The sequence below is a fragment of the Syngnathoides biaculeatus genome, chromosome 1, assembly GCF_019802595.1.
Source record: "Syngnathoides biaculeatus isolate LvHL_M chromosome 1, ASM1980259v1, whole genome shotgun sequence".
Lineage (NCBI taxonomy): Eukaryota > Metazoa > Chordata > Actinopteri > Syngnathiformes > Syngnathidae > Syngnathoides > Syngnathoides biaculeatus.
In genome coordinates this window covers 12,597,497-12,614,200 of record NC_084640.1, presented here as the reverse complement: position 1 = coordinate 12,614,200, position 16,704 = coordinate 12,597,497, and the positions used below count along the sequence as shown (strand labels likewise).

Genomic DNA, 16,704 nt, shown 5'->3' with positions numbered 1-16,704 from the left:
GTGGAAGTATTAAATTGTCTAAATTCATCACTCAGGACCTCCTGCAAATAATAGTGAAACCCCTTCACACTTAATAAATACATAATCCCTGTTATATTCCTCATAAAAAGTTTTTGTTTCATCTCATTTCATCAGTCCAACAACAAACACCTATTTGAGTATTACCCCAGCTAAGAAGTTGAACCTGTGTGAGAAACACCGTAAGATATTTTTTTTGGTCATAATTTTTGACAGCCAACCATTTGCTTTGTGCTTGCACTTGTAGTTTTCTTATTTCGGAATTTTAATGCACCTGTTTTCTCACCCATCAATATATATATATATATATATATATATATATATATATATATATTTATCCCCCACCCACCTGTTCATAACGTTTAGTTATACTGTTTTTCTCAATATTTGTCAATAAACATTTTGGTTTATATTTAGCACGTTTTTACAAACCTATTACATAGCTATTACAAAAACCTTGCATTGGTTGGGGCTTTAATACATCTTCCCGTTTGGTGTAGGACGTCTGTCTCACTTCTAATCCTTCATTTGAGCCAAGCGAGAAAGGACAAGCCATGCCACAACATGTTTTAAAGTTGTGCACTCGTGCTTTTTACAAAATCCCTCTTCATGAAAAACAAGCAACTAATGACCCGCCGTCCTCGTTTTGATTGTCTCTTAGTAAATGTGGATTGCCAATAAATTGGATAACGTCTTCGGTATTGAATTGAAGCGCACGCAGTCAAGGACTCTGACAGATTTTGAATGAAAATGAGAAGAGAGGAGTAGTTCATTGATATTAGGGCCCGACTTTTCGAGGTGAATCTTTTTGCAAATACACAGTCTCGCCATTCAAAGCATGGCAAACTCCAACTATTGTAATTGAAAATATAACGTCAATTTACACGTAATACTTATAATAAGTTTTGTATTCTCTTTCACGGGCTTTAGCTACAATGCCGTCATTGACTGAAGATCTGTATTAACAAGGGTAATTACAGCCATTAATGTGCTATTGTGAGACGTCAAACAGACTCTGAATGTGTACTTGCTCAGGTATTTGGTTAGCATATGAATGATCTTTGCCACGTGGGATTTTCTCAGTATACTTCTTGTGGTTAGCACAATGAAGTGCTGCACAGTAATTCTAACAAAATGACTCACATGTATATATAATAATATTATGCCTCAAGGGGCAAATTCAAGACTTATATTTTTGTCAAGGCGAGATTTGAGTGTAAATTGAATTTCCCCCTTGTGGGATTACAATCAGTTTAAATAGAATGTCTTCAAGCAAGTATCGCTTCACTAGGAGGTACATTTTAATATTTATTCAGTGTGTGTTTTATGATGGAGTAATGTGCAGTGAGAGATCATCCGTTGTGCCATTCTTCTAATTTGCTCAACGGGTCTGAAAATTATTATTTAAGAGCTCTGCGAATATCTTCATTATTCTTTCACTTACTGGTGACCTGACCTGTGAGATTATTTTTTTTTGGCATGTTTCTACACAAAAAAACTGCAAGTAGGCGAGCATTTAAAATTTTGATTTCAAATTAAGTCTTTTCTTGTTTTAAGAAAAGTTCCACATGAAATGATGCTCCTAACATGCAATCTTAGTGTAGTGACTTCACAACATCTGACCACCATCAATTCACATCGGTTTCCTTGCGGTGAACGGACAATACCAAATGGTGGTGGTGGTGGTAGCCTACCATTAAGATGGTCTTCCAACTTGCAAAATAACCCATAGAAGAAGAAGAAGAAGAACAAGGACAGTACATTAGGTCAAGTTTTGAGTACGCGCTTTCCACGTTTGCAGGTTATGTGGAGATCAACCGTTATTACTGTGTTGTTACACGGTAAAATACTGTTTGAGCATCCCAACGGCTTTCCCGCTGACCCTGCTGCTCTGCACCACACACAAACTGAATGCATAAAATAAGGCCAACTGTGGAGAATATGGAGAAAATATGACTTGTGCCGGAAAGTCATTTTAAATAAAAAGTGAAAGAGGCAGAGGAGTGAGAAGGGGGAATGATGAAGAAGAATAGAGTCAGAGGGCTCCTATGCATCATGGCTTTTAATATTGTGAGGCTATCCACATGTATCGAAGCATGGCCTCTGATCATGATCAGGATCATCTCTCTGGATGTCGAGCCTTCTTCATCCCCCTGCTCCTGCGTGCCGAGCGCTTTCATCCCTGGTGAATGGGAATTGTCTCCAAAGCAAAATGCAGGCAGCTCATTTTTCAAAAGCCGCTATTCCTCTCGTGCAAAGTTTCAAGGGAACCCTCCTCTCATGCTTGTTCCACATTAAGTGACACCATTAATCCAATTTGGTTTGAAAGTAGATTTCTTCGCTCTTTGGCATCTCCTTTTAATAGCGTCTAAATCACAGCGTAGTCCCGGTGCCGAAAAGAATAGAAAAAATCAATTTGGTGCTGCTAATTATTTTACAGCTGCTGCTGATCTAAAGCTTCTCGGGGGGGTCAAAGTCAACTTTAACACAATGTGTGTTGGAGCCAATGTTGGGAACTTTGTGGACTGGCGTAAGGAACCGCATTTAAGTCGGACTTCTGGTCTGATGTGGACACCGTTGCAGCGGACTTCAATTCTATTCAATTGAAATGCCTCTCTCATTCCCTTTAAATGTGGCACACTGATTTGGCGTATGAACATACAGGTGTGCTCGAGCCAGCAATTAAACTTTCATTTTATCATAGTTTGGTTTTGCAACATTTTGAAATCTACCTTCCGTGGCACTATTTTTATCGTTTAAATTCTCCATAAAATCAAATGTAGTTGATTAATCTTGAATTTATAGGTTATTGGCACAATGCAACTTTTCCCAAACAATTTCTGTTAGCTTGGATAATTTAATATAATAAGTTTAGATCGGGATCATTGTTAAATTAGCCATTTTAGTGACAGGAAGCACCGGATGAAGAAAATCTAGAAAGAAATGTCCGCTCTCATCGGGAGCTCTTACCATAGTTAGTTTCTGCCAAATTTTGGGACTGGATGGATTTGCGGCTGACAAAAAGCTAATCAAATTGTTTTCAGGCAAGGGTTCACAGTTAAGTCCAGCCTTCGTGACAGGCTTGTGGATTGTTACTAGCGGGTCAGGTTACCCTGCCTTGCTTTGTCTACCTCCATCTTTTCAAGACCTCTTTTGGAAACCAAAAGCCAGCAAAAAAAAAAAAAAGATTGGACATTTTAATTTTGTGCACGTCAAGCTGAGTGAATGTTTTAAATCCACTGAGCCACTTTAGTTGACTGTAGTCTGTCGTCACAGACTATGTCTAAAAAGTGTCGAAAAGAAGAAGAAAAAAACAAAAGTACTGTCTCATTTTATAGGGCTTTGTCCTTGATAGGGGAGGAAAAAAAATGATTCAACATGTGAATGTTACACCCTGTTCAAATTGATTTTTGTATGGGTTTAAGGTTTCACCAAAGCTTCTAATCCTGAGAAGAGAAGATAAATCTAATCAGAATGTTTTTTCAGTGGGGATTAGTGAGTGCAAGCCTCTCGCTCATTCATATTCCCCGTTTCCACCGTCTCGTGCACACCTTTCTTCTTTTATCGCACACGCCCTTATCTTGTACACTGTTAAATATTTCATCTGTTCTCCCCAAAAAAATGTTAAATGCTATTCATTATTAATGCTTTCTTGCTAATCTCTCTGAAAGGTGTGGAGCTTTTTCCACATTTTGTGGAGCTTTCACGGGAAAGTGCATCTCCCTTTTATTTGTCCTGCTTCACCTTCCCATCTACTTTTCTGGATAAACCAGACATTAGCCAAATTCCCCTTCCTATTTTTGACCACATAAACACTCTTTCCTCTTAAATAAGATAACCTCAGTGGATAATAATCATATAGGTGTACTCTCCTGTAACAAGCGAACAGTTTTTTAAATTTATGTAAAAAAAAAAAATCATGTTTCTGATTACGAGGCTGAAATCACAAAAAGGAACACAATGTCAGTATAGCTACTACAAAATGTCTTTTTTTTATCAAACCAAACATCTGGTTGTACAGAAATACATTTAATATGTAACGTTTACAAAACCTCACAACACCTTGCCATCCACGGTGTTGCTTTTGCATAATCCAGGAATTCATTTCACTGGATGAATCACGGATCCAATCACGATGGATAATCTGCTGAAGGGAAGCTCCGTTTTGTCAGACACTGCAGAGCTTCTAATCGAGACGATTTATTGTCAACCCTTGGATGCAACCTATTAACTGTCAAATCTTCCCCCCCCAAAAAATCTAAATTATCCTGAAAGGAGTGTTCTAATTTTGCAAAATTCCCACGTCGGTTCAGGACACAAAACTTTTGCCTCGCCTCTTTTCCAGAAGCCAAGTTAAAGATCTCTTTTAAAAGCAAATCAAACTTTGTGTGTGGTTGTATGGATATTATTTCTGCTTATTCTTCTCAGCAGAGGGAGAGAAAAAAATAAGCACCGTCACCTTGCACTTTGGTGAATAGCACATTAATACTAAATGGTGCAGATGCAACGCACTTTGAAAATTTCAGGATGAAAAACACTTGGTAGGGTTTCTCATTCCATTTGGATCCAAGAAAATGTTTTTTTTTTCTGACGTGCTATCCAAGTGCTTAATTAGTGAGAGGAATGTTGAAATACCGCTATGTCCATCCAGTTTTACTGCAGCCAGAACCGCCTGAAAGCAACACACCGATGTTCCCTTTCAACGCCAGTGGGGAAAGCAAAAAAAAAAACTCTCGGCCTCTCTGGGTTTAGCTTTACCCGGCCGGCCTCAAATTTCCATGATTTCCAGATGACTCATGTTTTCATTCCGATCGAATTATCATTGGCATTACAGGACAAAAGGAAGAAGAAAATTATAATTGGGTGATTTATACTAGTGATGCAGACAAAACATGTTTTTCAAGATAAAAATGAAGACCGTGTCACTATAACACATCAAGATGAATGCAAAATAAACATCACGCGCAACGGAGCATAGGGTTGGTTACACTAGCGAGTAAACCTTCAGCTCCCACGCACTTGTAGCATCCGGGACTCCCAATTAAGTTGTTTTGAACTTCAGTGCCTTGTTGTTCTGTGTGCACATTGTTCTTTTTACTTATTTATTAATTTTTTTTCTGAATCTGCAATGCCGAATGTGGTATCATTAGTGGCACCTCTGTTGCGGTTTCTCTTTTTCGCTCATTGTGTCTGCCTTTCAAGCGCCCCATCCATCTTTTGTTGCTACCTTTGCTTTCATCCCCTATCAGAAGGACATTATCATACATTTAAAGCCGTTCTTTCTGTTTTGAAATAAATAGTTTTGTGTGCATTATGACTTCACGGTACTATGGTTTTCCCATTTATGTCAAATTTGGTCTCGATTGTGTGGAGTTTACATGTTCTCCTCGTGCCTGCGTGGGTTTTCTCCGGGCATTCCCAATTTCCTCCCACATTCCAAAAACATGATTTAATTAGAGACTCTCAATCGCTCCTTGGTGTAATTGCGATTGTTGTTTGTGTCTATGTGCCCTGTGATTTGCTGGCAACCAGTTCAAGGGTGCCCGAGGACACCTGGGATTGGCTCCAGCACTCCGGTGATCCTCGCGAGGATAAGCGGCTCAGTAAATAGATTGACGTATGTCGTTATTTCGTCACGCATTTTATTGCTTCCCCCAAATATCGGTCGTCGCATCATCGCTGAATCATCACTGCTATCATTGGTAAAATATTGTGATCTTTCCCACCCCGAGACTAAAAGACGCTGTTCCTTTTCAACACGTCCTACATTCCTTCAAGCAGTGAATCAATAATGTCAGAATTGATGTCAGACATAAGTGCATTGCGACGTGTGTTCATCTGAAAGAAAAGTTCACATCTTTCCTTGGGAAATACATACCTACACAATCTGCGGTTCATCCTCATGTATATTTCATGGCAAACGGGATGGAGCGCTCTATTATTGATGGCCGACTGCTCAGCTGTCTGTCCGCTCCTCTCGTCTCCCTTTTGATGCGTTGAAGTTGCAAAGAACGACTCGTAACTGAATCAGAGGGTGACCGCCTAACGTGGAGAGATACGTTCAAAGGGATCAGCCTCTCGGGCCGACACATGGAAGGATGTTGGATTCGCTCGGTAACACGGAAGCGAAGATTCAGTGAAAGCAAAACAGTTCTGATTTCGGTATGTGCTGGAAATAGTGAAAATTTGCAATAAATGCCCTATAAATAATAGCTACACTTAATACGCTGTTTCATAACGTGTTATAAAAAGTTCCATTGAATTGCATTAAAATATGTGAAAGCCCTGAGGTCAAACCATTGCTCAGACGACTAAATTGCTCACCTCCCCAAATGAGGAATGTAAAAATTTGAAGTCTATGATGTGAAACTTTATTTTACGAAACTATTAAGATTCCAATGCCAGTACGACATAATACAAATAACCTTTGTAGCTTTTATACAAATAAAAATCAAAGTATTCATTTGAATAGCCACAAGAGAAAATACACTTTGCCAAAGTTTCTCATTTTTCTCTTCTTTTCATTTGACCATGGATAAAAAAAAGAAAGATTATCAATGCAGCAGGGTCTCTAATCTGCAAAATGTCAGAACATCTGTTGAGGAAATACCATTTGTCATTTCCTTTAAAGTACCACCCAATTAACCAAAGATGTGAAGGAAAATGCATTATGTTAAATGCTGAAGAATAATAATAATAATAAAAGTGTGTGTGTGTGTGTGTGTGTGTGGTGTGTGTGTGTGTGCAAGCTTAGCACACAGTGATGAACTTAGATGAACTAGGACATTAAACAATGAAATCATACTTGTAAAACAATATTTCCGTGAACGCTAACATTGTCCGTGTTCTCCTTGCATGGCACGGCACACAAAGTTCCGGCGAGCCTCTCGCTGGATTTGTTTGACACAGCGAATGCCTTTGTTGATGCAACCCACCATTTTTTTTCCCCCATTCAGGTTTATGTCCACTTTGTTAAACTACTTGGAGCAACTAAACAGAGACAGTGGTAACTTAAAAAACAAAAAACTGAACAGTTTTAGTATTTTTTTTCTTTCTCAGGCAAACTTTATGTATGTATGTGGGTTAAACGACGTCCCTTGCAGGCTCACTTTCCGACTGGTGGACCCCGTGGGGGGTTTTCTTGTCCCCATGCAACCTAACTTCCCTCTAACGTCACTAAATCAGGTAACCAAGATAGGTCGGGGAGAAAGCCATAAATAAATTCTCACTTAAGCATGGCCACGTGCATGTATGCCATCACATTGGCTGCAAGCACATCTGCTGTCGTTAAGGAAACGAAGATTCCTACTTCCTCCTCGTTTTTGAGAACGCCAGTGACTGCAGTCTTCCGGCGCTTCTCTTCACCTTCTCTCTGAGCCGCTGACACAAATTCATCCCTCCGTCCTCACGTCTCCAGGGGCACACGGAACCTTAAATGGAGCTTTAATGAAATCTCGGGGATTGTCCTGTGGCTTGTTCACGCTTGCTCCAAACACCCAGGGTGGTAGCCCCGTTTCGGCTGTGCACCAGAGACGGAGCACGGTCGCTAATTGCAAGGCCTCCGGACGAGTGGGAAGATGGAGAAGGGTGAGACGGGTGAATAAATTGATAGATGAGGAGCTGAACACAAAAGGGATGGAGGCACATTTGTAAAGGTCACATGTGAGACAGTTCAAACCTTGCTCGTCTCTTTGTTCTCCATGTAACCGGTATATGCTGTGCAGTCGTCTTGCTCCCCAGCCTTTTTTTTTGTAGGGTGGGGGTTGGGGGGATATCAGCTTGTTGAAATGCACATTTAATTAGTTTATTTTAAATTTGCACATTGTTGATTATTGAGGCTTGGTTAATTGGATGTTCTAGATCAGCTAAAAACACACACACAGTGTATTTGCACAGACGACAAGTGTGTGTACGCGCACAGCCTCATGAATAGCTCAACAGGCTGCCAGCCAAGTATGCAGCGATGTAGCGCAGCAATAATTGTTGATCAAAACGCTGAATTAAAGAGAAACACTAATGAACAGAGCAGCAAAGTTTATCTTTTTTTAAATTAAAACTCTTTGAAATACCTCAGAAGTGTTGTTATTCATGAAAAGATATGATGGTGCATTTCAAATGGTGCCAAAACTGACAGCGCTCCAAATGCAAACGCAGTCTGTATTACCACATATGATAAATCATTCAATCATCTCCTTAATTGCCGTTGATAGTGAAGCCTAAGCTAAAGTCAAAGAAGCACACAAAATTTCTGTGAACAGCAGCAAGCATTAGCATGACTATCACATCGCCATCATGCTCATAGACAAGATTTATTTATATATTGGTGATCTGTATTGGAAATTAATGTTGTCTTTGTAAATCAAGGCTTTCCGTGCTACTAAAAGATGGGACGCTAGGTGCTTTACTTTCATCGCCAGCAAATCTGCAGTTCAATACCTTGAACAGTGATGTGTGCAAATGTACACACAGTCGTACAAGTTCTGGCTGGTGACTATTCGTCGTGATGAGTTCAATGTCCACAGTTGTGAACGGAGCAGGACGCTAACAGAATACTAATTTGCTGATCAATGACGAGATCAGAAAAGATATGACATCTATGACATTCTGAAAAAGTCATATCACACTGACAGGAAGTGAAAGACATTGCAGGAAAGGTTTGGATTAATCATAGGTAATCACAATAACTGATTGAGTAACGATGTAATCATATCATTCAAACCAAATGATGACTTTTGTCACCCTGAGCACAGTACTTTGACCAAAATGCCCAAAATATTGCATATATTATCAAAAAATGGTATTCATGGGGATATGGCCCCAGTCCATTTCATAAATGGTTTAAGGTTGAATATGGAAAAATCATTTGGTTATAATCAGCTCTATCTACGTTAATGATATGCAGGTTTTCATGAGAAAGATGCTTATTTTAGCCAATCCTACTCATCTGATGCTAGTTGACAATATATGATAGGCTAACCTTTGTGCTCATCAAAGCGAAGCATCTGTTCACACACGCGCTTTTATTAACACGTTTTCCCTCGCCATGCCACTGGTGCCGACTTTAATTAGCAGAACCACGAGAAGATTAGATACCTGTCAAGCTCTACAAACATTAATATCATATGGAGCTTTGCTATTTTCTTCCCTATCCAAACAGTTGACTGTAATTTGTGTCTTCAGCGTGTAGTTATGTTTTCTACCGATTCAATGTACAATTAGTTCTATGAGTTATGAGCACTCGGCGACATTCTGACAGCATGATGAGGTGCTACTCGTGTTGTCAGAAAGCAGTGGAAAAGGGAAGACAATATCCTGCACTTAAAAGCCAATCATCGTTTGATGTTTTTGGCATGGTAATTTGCATCTAATCACTATGATTTCAGAGAATACTGTAATGCAACATTTCACCTTTCACCACTTTTTTTTAAAAGCCCTGTTATGATGGACACCGGCCAGATCTATGAAAGACACCATCTGTTTACATGTAAATGGTGTTTTCAAAAGGAATAAAACACGGGCAAGCTGTCGCGCTATAAGTGACCATAACCTGTATATATGTTGTTTTCTGTAAACATACAAACAAAGTACTGGAATGTTCAATGCACCGTTGGGGACGCATATGCAAACTGGAAGAGATAAATTGATGTTGCGTTCTTTCTTCTAAAAGGAATGATACAACAAAAGAAAATATTGATTGTTGCACGCAGACTATCACAGCCATCAAAGGCATCAGGATACGTGACGTTTCTGGCAGTTTTTCCCTTCTGAAAACAGATGGAAAGAAACGCCAAAACATACATATGAGTGTGTGAGATCAGCCGTCTATTCAAATGACAGTCGTCGCTTTGTGACGCAGAGATCAGGTCTGGTTAAAGATTTCATTAAGATAAAACTTCTTAAAAAGTGAAATGTATTCAGAGTGACAGAATTTTTTTCCCCACAGAAGCTTCTTGCAACATAATTCAAATGCAAACTCGGGAGCATCAAACTACGCGGTCCATTGTTGGTTCAGCACGGCATAGCCGAGCTGAGAACGAAGAAGAAAAACTTTGCATACGAATAATCACCCAAGAGATATGTTTCAAACCTCATTATTAACTTCTAGCGTGATTGCAAATAACATGCACAGGTGAGAAATAAGTGGAAAGTCCCGAGAGTGTTGATGAGCTCTGAGACACTCAGCTGAATGCAAATGAAAGTGAGGAATGACAGGGGAGCCATATTTAGGGGAATATGGACGGCCCCGTGGGACCGATTGTGCCCGTGTTCGGGGATCAAGGGCAGCTGTGCTCCACACGCAGAGAATTGAAGCTGAACTAATGTGAATGTAATGGCCCTCTATCAAGCAGCTCGCAAAAATAAGTAGGCTCCACACACAGGCGCATGTGCACATGAACCAAACCGTAATCATTTTTGGGGACAGAGCAAGAATATTCTGAATTCGTACACTTAGTCGTGCAATGCTCCCATCTGTGGTGTGTCCACTTTTAGGAGCCTTTGGGACAGGTGACCCCCCTTTGCGATTCCGCAGATGGGTCAACCGCGAGGATGGCTTTCCGACTCAATAGTTCAGGGTTCCATTTTGAATTGATGGCTCCGTGACATCACCCGCATATTCAACCCAAATGACCCGACTTGAGTATTCCAATTTACAGAGATCTGCAACAAATGTGGCCCGCTTTATGATAACAAACAGATAAGCACAAAGGCAGCTGAAAAAGTGGCAATATTTTTCTAACATGGCCGAATCGATTATCTTCAAGAATACTGTAGGTAAAGTACTACCAAAGTTGGAATGTGGTATATATGGGCGTGGATGGGATAGTTTGCCATTATTTCATTTTTCTCTGTATATGTGCGGTCGTTCCCACGCATTTTTACGATATGTAATGGCTCCCTATGGACAAAACGCACAAAAATCATATGGCTCTATGTGAGGGCTGTACGAGCTCTCATCTAGCAAACCGAATACACTTAAGGACGTCTTTACAAATGTGCAGTAATTGTCAGATAAAAGCCAACAATAAAAGCTTTGTTTAGGTCGTCCATGCGACAGATACAAGATGCTGGGGCACACTTTAATGGACAAGTGGGCAATACTGCTCGAAAAATCCCTTGGCTAAATTGATAAACCTGCTGAATCAAAGGAGACATTGAATTTATTTCCTGTCCAGCTAATTTATTGAATTAAGATGTGTGAGGGCATGGGAATGAGAGGATGCAGGGGAAAGTACAAGAGAAAGGGATGGCAACAGAACTGATCAGCTCCCCCTTTTTTCTTTCTTCCTACTTCCATTTCTCTTCTTTCCTATGTGCTTCTCATGTCATTGCGAATGGCAAAGAAATGGCTGGTTTGGTGTTTGCCCTTTGATCGTTGCTTATTCCTGCTCCCAGCATTTTTGAAACAGTACTGAATGGATCCTTCCCACTCACTTATTCCCCAAAAATTCCTTGACAAAATTATGGATACATTGTGGTCGGATTGTTTTCGAGGTTACCCCTCTCGTTATGATTCAATTTTGATGGGTTACTCCCTTCCTCACCAATGTGCCTCAGTATGGAGTCACCGTGTAGGAGGCGTTCAAACATGTAAATTGTTAATTTGGTACGAAAAAAAACGATGCCATGGGCCTCAGCTGGTGGAAAAAAGCAATCCTCTTTCCATCTAGCTACTCTCCTCACTGCTGCAGTGAAGCGATTCCTATTAGAGTTCAATTTAGAAGACGGTATCACACTCAACTGTTTACCAGCCTGATTGAGACCAGATGACTCTGTCTTTGGTCTAATTTCTCTTTCATGTCTTTTGCCTTTTCTCAACAGACTCATCCTTTAAGACAACTTTGGTTTCGCCTCAATTGACCGCATTCACAGCGCTTGACTCGGGTCGAGAGAGAGTCCCACAATCTCTCAGGTGTTTCCAGTGGGGGAAACGTATCTTGCGACAGGAAAAGTTTGCAAAGAGTTGTGTGGGGGGCAAAGCCCAAATGATAGTGTTTGACGCTGATGCAGAGTGATCCCACAAGCAAATGATATGGAGTGAGAAACAGGAAAACCATTAACTTACAGGCATCCAGCTACGCCCCACATGACGCTAGCCCGCTGTGATGTGCGCCGTCTGAACTGCTCTCTGCCTGTCTGCTGCTTTCATCTGAGAAGACATCTCAGCTGGGGGGATGGTGGGGAGAAACAAGAGCTTGAGATGAAATAATATTGACCTGGGAAAGCCCCGGTGTTTCTCTGAGGACATAAAATCACCTGGAGACGTATAGAAAGCCACTGTGGATGAGAACAGCAGAAATGCCCTAAGCCTACTATAACTTTAACCAGATGTTTTCCCTCCTGTGTTTATTTCTCAAGAGTCGAGAAAGGCAACCCAAACAAACAAATATAAATAAAATTATAGAGATGGATAATGTTGTGAATATATTGACTCATATGGATGGATAGGCTGCACCACTCCCCCAACCCGTGTGAGGATAAGCGGCTTGTAAAAGGAATGGATGGATGTTTGTAGTTTGCTGGGGTCTAAATTAAGTTTTACTGCAACTTTTTTTCCAATCAGAGGCCAGAATTTCATCTGCAAACACCACAAAATTCAGTAACTGTAACGAACCATGTAATATGACTAGAACCTTGTTTAGTTCTTCATCCCAGCTGACCAGATGCTAACATTCATATACTACCTGTGTCTCGCTGTCCCATTGGGTCTCCATTGCCTGACTAATAGATGGAGTGAAAATAATTCAATTCAATTAAGTGTTATACTCAAGATGTCAGCACACATGAACAGAAGCATTTAGTCTGGTAGGTAAACTGCGTATTCGAGAGGGTCAATGTGTCCATCTGTAAAGAATTCATTTGGGGATTGCATGGAAAGAGTAGCCCAAAAGGAAACCGTACGGCCTGAATGCCCATGAGGGATTCGATTAATCAGTGAGGCCGAAGAGGAATTAATCTCAATATTGCCTTTCGCTGCAAAGTTTAATTTCATCCTGAAACGCTAGGTTTCCATTTCCAGGGATTCTTCAATTGCATTCTTGTTTTTTTTCTTTTTTAAATAAAGATTGAAGCATAATTCCTCCTTCATAACGGACTCATCTCAAGTTTAAGTAGCGAATATTTTCACTGACCTTTGTGGTTGACATGAGCTGCATATCAACTAAAGGAATATCTACTGATGTTTCCTAGAGTGCTTATCAAAATGTCTTGCCGGAAAAGATTCTCAGAATCATGAGAAGACACTTTTACAATGCTGATTTGTGTGAATTTGTGAATTTACAGTTTGACTGTAGTCAGCAAGCAGACAACTAGTTGTCAATTTTTGTCTGCAGCGGGAATCATACCGTCACCCAGCTGTTCCAAATCCAAAAATCTTTGCCAATAAACTCCTGCTACCGCTCTACTGGTCGCAACAGTCAATCGCTTGTTAAATTAGAAGATGACTAAATAATGAAACACGACAGACGTTTGTTACCTGATGTTCCTCTTATTACTCAACTGGTAAAACAATTTTCAAGCACTATCCTTAAACCTCACGGGATTATTCTTGCAAGTGCCTTTTTAAGGATAGCCGAGACAAGATAACTGAAGTAACCGATGTGAAATGTCATGACGTAAAATGACAACACAGTGGATTGCTACGTGCGATGTTTCAAATTTTGAGACTTTTGAGATGAATGTGCTGGCTTCATGATAGCTTTACAGAAACTGCACTCGGCTGTCAGCAGATTTTCTGGTAAAAATTTGAAGACAGAAGCCGATGGTTCAAAATCAACCATGTTTGACGGTCGAGTATATTCTCCTGTTTCTTATAAATATACAAATACCATGAATGAATGGGAACTGCACTGACTCCATTATCATTTACAAATGTCCTGCAGTTAAATACTACCCAAGTGCCGCTTCTTTGCGTTGAGGTCGTATCGAGCTGGAAGCTAGTGTCATTACCTGGCAAACCAGCAGCCATAGTTCCAACCAGACCAGGAGTGTCTCTGCTTGTCACAAATGCAGCGAGAGAGATACATTTAATGGCTAAAAGTGAGAATAGTGTAGCTGGGTTGTTTTGACTGCCTTGAGGAACACCTCCGCTTCCTAACCTTTTCCTTTCAAAGGATAGACTCAATTCATGAGGGATTATTGCTCATTTTTATCATTTCTTATTCCTCCCCCCCTTTAGTAGGCACGACTTGTACTCCTCACCCAAGACCCCCCACTGACATGCCTGTTAAGGGCAAGGATCACCTGCTGCAGGAAAAAAGAGGCTGTGTAAGGCACACAATAACTCTGTGTTTCTCTTGCAATCCAAATGCAAATACATCTTTCATAGTTTTCAACAATCTGGGAGTGCAGTCGCAGATTCACACTTCCAGCGTAGTCTAGCATGGTTTAAGTTTGGTGAGTTTTTGAAGTGGGATTTATTTAGCCCTTCAAAGACGATGCTTCATTGGTCCCTGTTTTGTGTTTTTAATAGAAATCAATCATTCCCTGTGCACTGTAGTTTAAATTAGAACTCACAATGTAAACACTTTAATCAGGAGTGTTGTATCATCTGTAATTGCCTTTGCAGGTGTTTCCACTATTCCCCAGAAAGAAAGGAGTCTATTGGGGTGTGTTCATTACCCAGCTTACTTTGTCACTGTTCACAACAGCTTGCCTGCACCAGTGCCGTTACTTAGCAATAAGGTGACAAACAAACATCAACTGCGATCCGGAGCATTTGTCTGGTTGCTTGTTTTTCTTCTTTGTAAATTCTGCCTCCTTCTACTGTCACAGCCATGTTTTGGCCATTAGAGCAAATCCCAATGCCTTGGTGATAGCTCATGGAGGTCAGATGGGAAAGAAACACACTAACCTGTTTGGACAGACTGAAAGCCGTCTTTTACACCGACGGCAATAACAAACCGGGTGGACAGAATAGAATGATAGAAAATGAGGGTCAGATAAAATCACTTTAATCTGTGCCAGATGTTTGAATAGGCCCCGGCAATATAAAAGCTTATATTCACACCCATTGTGTTGCTGTGTCTCCTTTTAGAATTGATTTCATAAGCAGAGTATAAATAACGGTGAAGGGGTGGGAGGGACCTCGATGTAACAGTTCATGCCCTCCCCATGCTTATCTTATGAAAGTAGGCCCTAAAAGACTTGACATTCTTCAACCTCTTATTTGGAAACCCAAGTAGTGAATAGTGACTGTGATGAATTTAAAGTCTTCACTTCACTCTCAATTATTGGTATGTTTGCGTTCTGTTCAGCTGCCGTGCCCGACGTGTGATTAACACGTTGATGGGCCAGGCCATAACAAGCTAACTGCTCCTGGTGAGCATGGCAACATCCGTCATCAGAGTGTAAATTGGTGACGAGGCAACACTGCAGCGCGCGTCTGCTCATTAGCGATTCTGTACCGCTATACAAACAAGGCTTCAAAAACAAGGTAATTAGTCCTGTGTTTGAGTAAGTTCATTTTTAAATAGTGAAGTGACCAACTGTGGTGTGATAATAGATGAAACGGTGCAGACGACAGACTTCCAAACAAAACAATGTTTCGCATTTAAAGTCATCAAACTAAGTAGGGATGACATTTTCTGTCTCAGTTGGTTTTGCAGTAGTCTGCATATGTCTATGATGAACCACATATAATTAAGGTGCTAATAGGATGAGAGTGACACATTTTAAATTCCCACTGGAACTATGTTTTTGGAATTTATTCAGCCGCACGAGACCCCTCCACGAGACGACTACTCCTGGCCTGACTGATTTTGAAATAGTTGGCAGGTGGATGCCATGTGTGAATTAACTGTGGCATGTTATGAACACACAGTAGGGATAATGATCTTAAAATTTGATGATTACAATTTGAAGTCCAATTAAATGTGCCTCTCGGTTTGCTTAATACCGCTTACAGTGAAAACAACGTTTGCGCTTCACTTAGTAGACAGGTTCAAAAGCAAATTCTGCAATTTCCAATTCTGTGTAGCACTTGACAACACGAGAAAAATAATGAACTATTATTATGTGCCAAAGATCAATATGAAACTTCAAAAAACAGAAAAGTTGCTCAACTAAAATCCCTAGCGATCAATAGACCCTTAGATTTTTAGAGGACGTGCTTATTCCCACCCACACGCAGCAGGTCATCTTGCGTGCGGTCGTTCCCACGCATTTTTACGATATGTAATGGCTCCCTATGGACAAAACACACAAAAATTATATGCCGGCCTCTATTCTTGGACCTACAGATCTTTAATGTTTTAAAGACATGCAGAGGGTAGCCTTGTTAAGTCCCCTGATTTGAATCAATCATAGGTGACCTTTTGCTGCCACTGTGGAGTGTGCAAAGCCTTGATTAGGAGTGCCACTGCTTGTTAGTCACAATGTCCGTCTGCTATTTTTTCATTTATTTATTTTTTTCATCCTACACCTTCCAATCAGACCCAAACACTCAAAACATCTGCAACTTTCTTTGGCTGATTATTTGAAATGCGTCGCAACTTAACAATCATCATGGCTAGAATAGTTTTTTTGGCAATATTTGCAGTAATGACTCGTGTATCGTAATAGCTGGGAACATTAATTGCTAGATGCTTGGTATAGTCAAAAAATAATATCGAAATGCAACAAAGGTGTGCAATTACGTTATTATTGAAAACACCTGTTTTTTCCATGGTAAAGCAACATTTGTGGGTT

At 40.4% G+C, this 16,704-nt stretch overlaps 1 protein-coding gene across 21 annotated transcripts in view; it reads left to right on the top strand.

The window, feature by feature from the left end:
- Positions 1-16,704, top strand: part of adgrb2 (adhesion G protein-coupled receptor B2) — a 296,094-nt gene that overhangs the window by 109,113 nt on the left and 170,277 nt on the right. For 2 of the 21 annotated variants that reach the window (XM_061816775.1, XM_061816880.1), the window contains one exon: positions 15,273-15,451. The exons of the other annotated variants lie outside the window; for them this stretch is intronic. The gene's annotated coding sequence lies outside the window, so the exon portion shown is untranslated. The remainder of the gene's footprint in view (positions 1-15,272; positions 15,452-16,704) is intronic. 21 annotated transcript variants of the gene reach the window in all.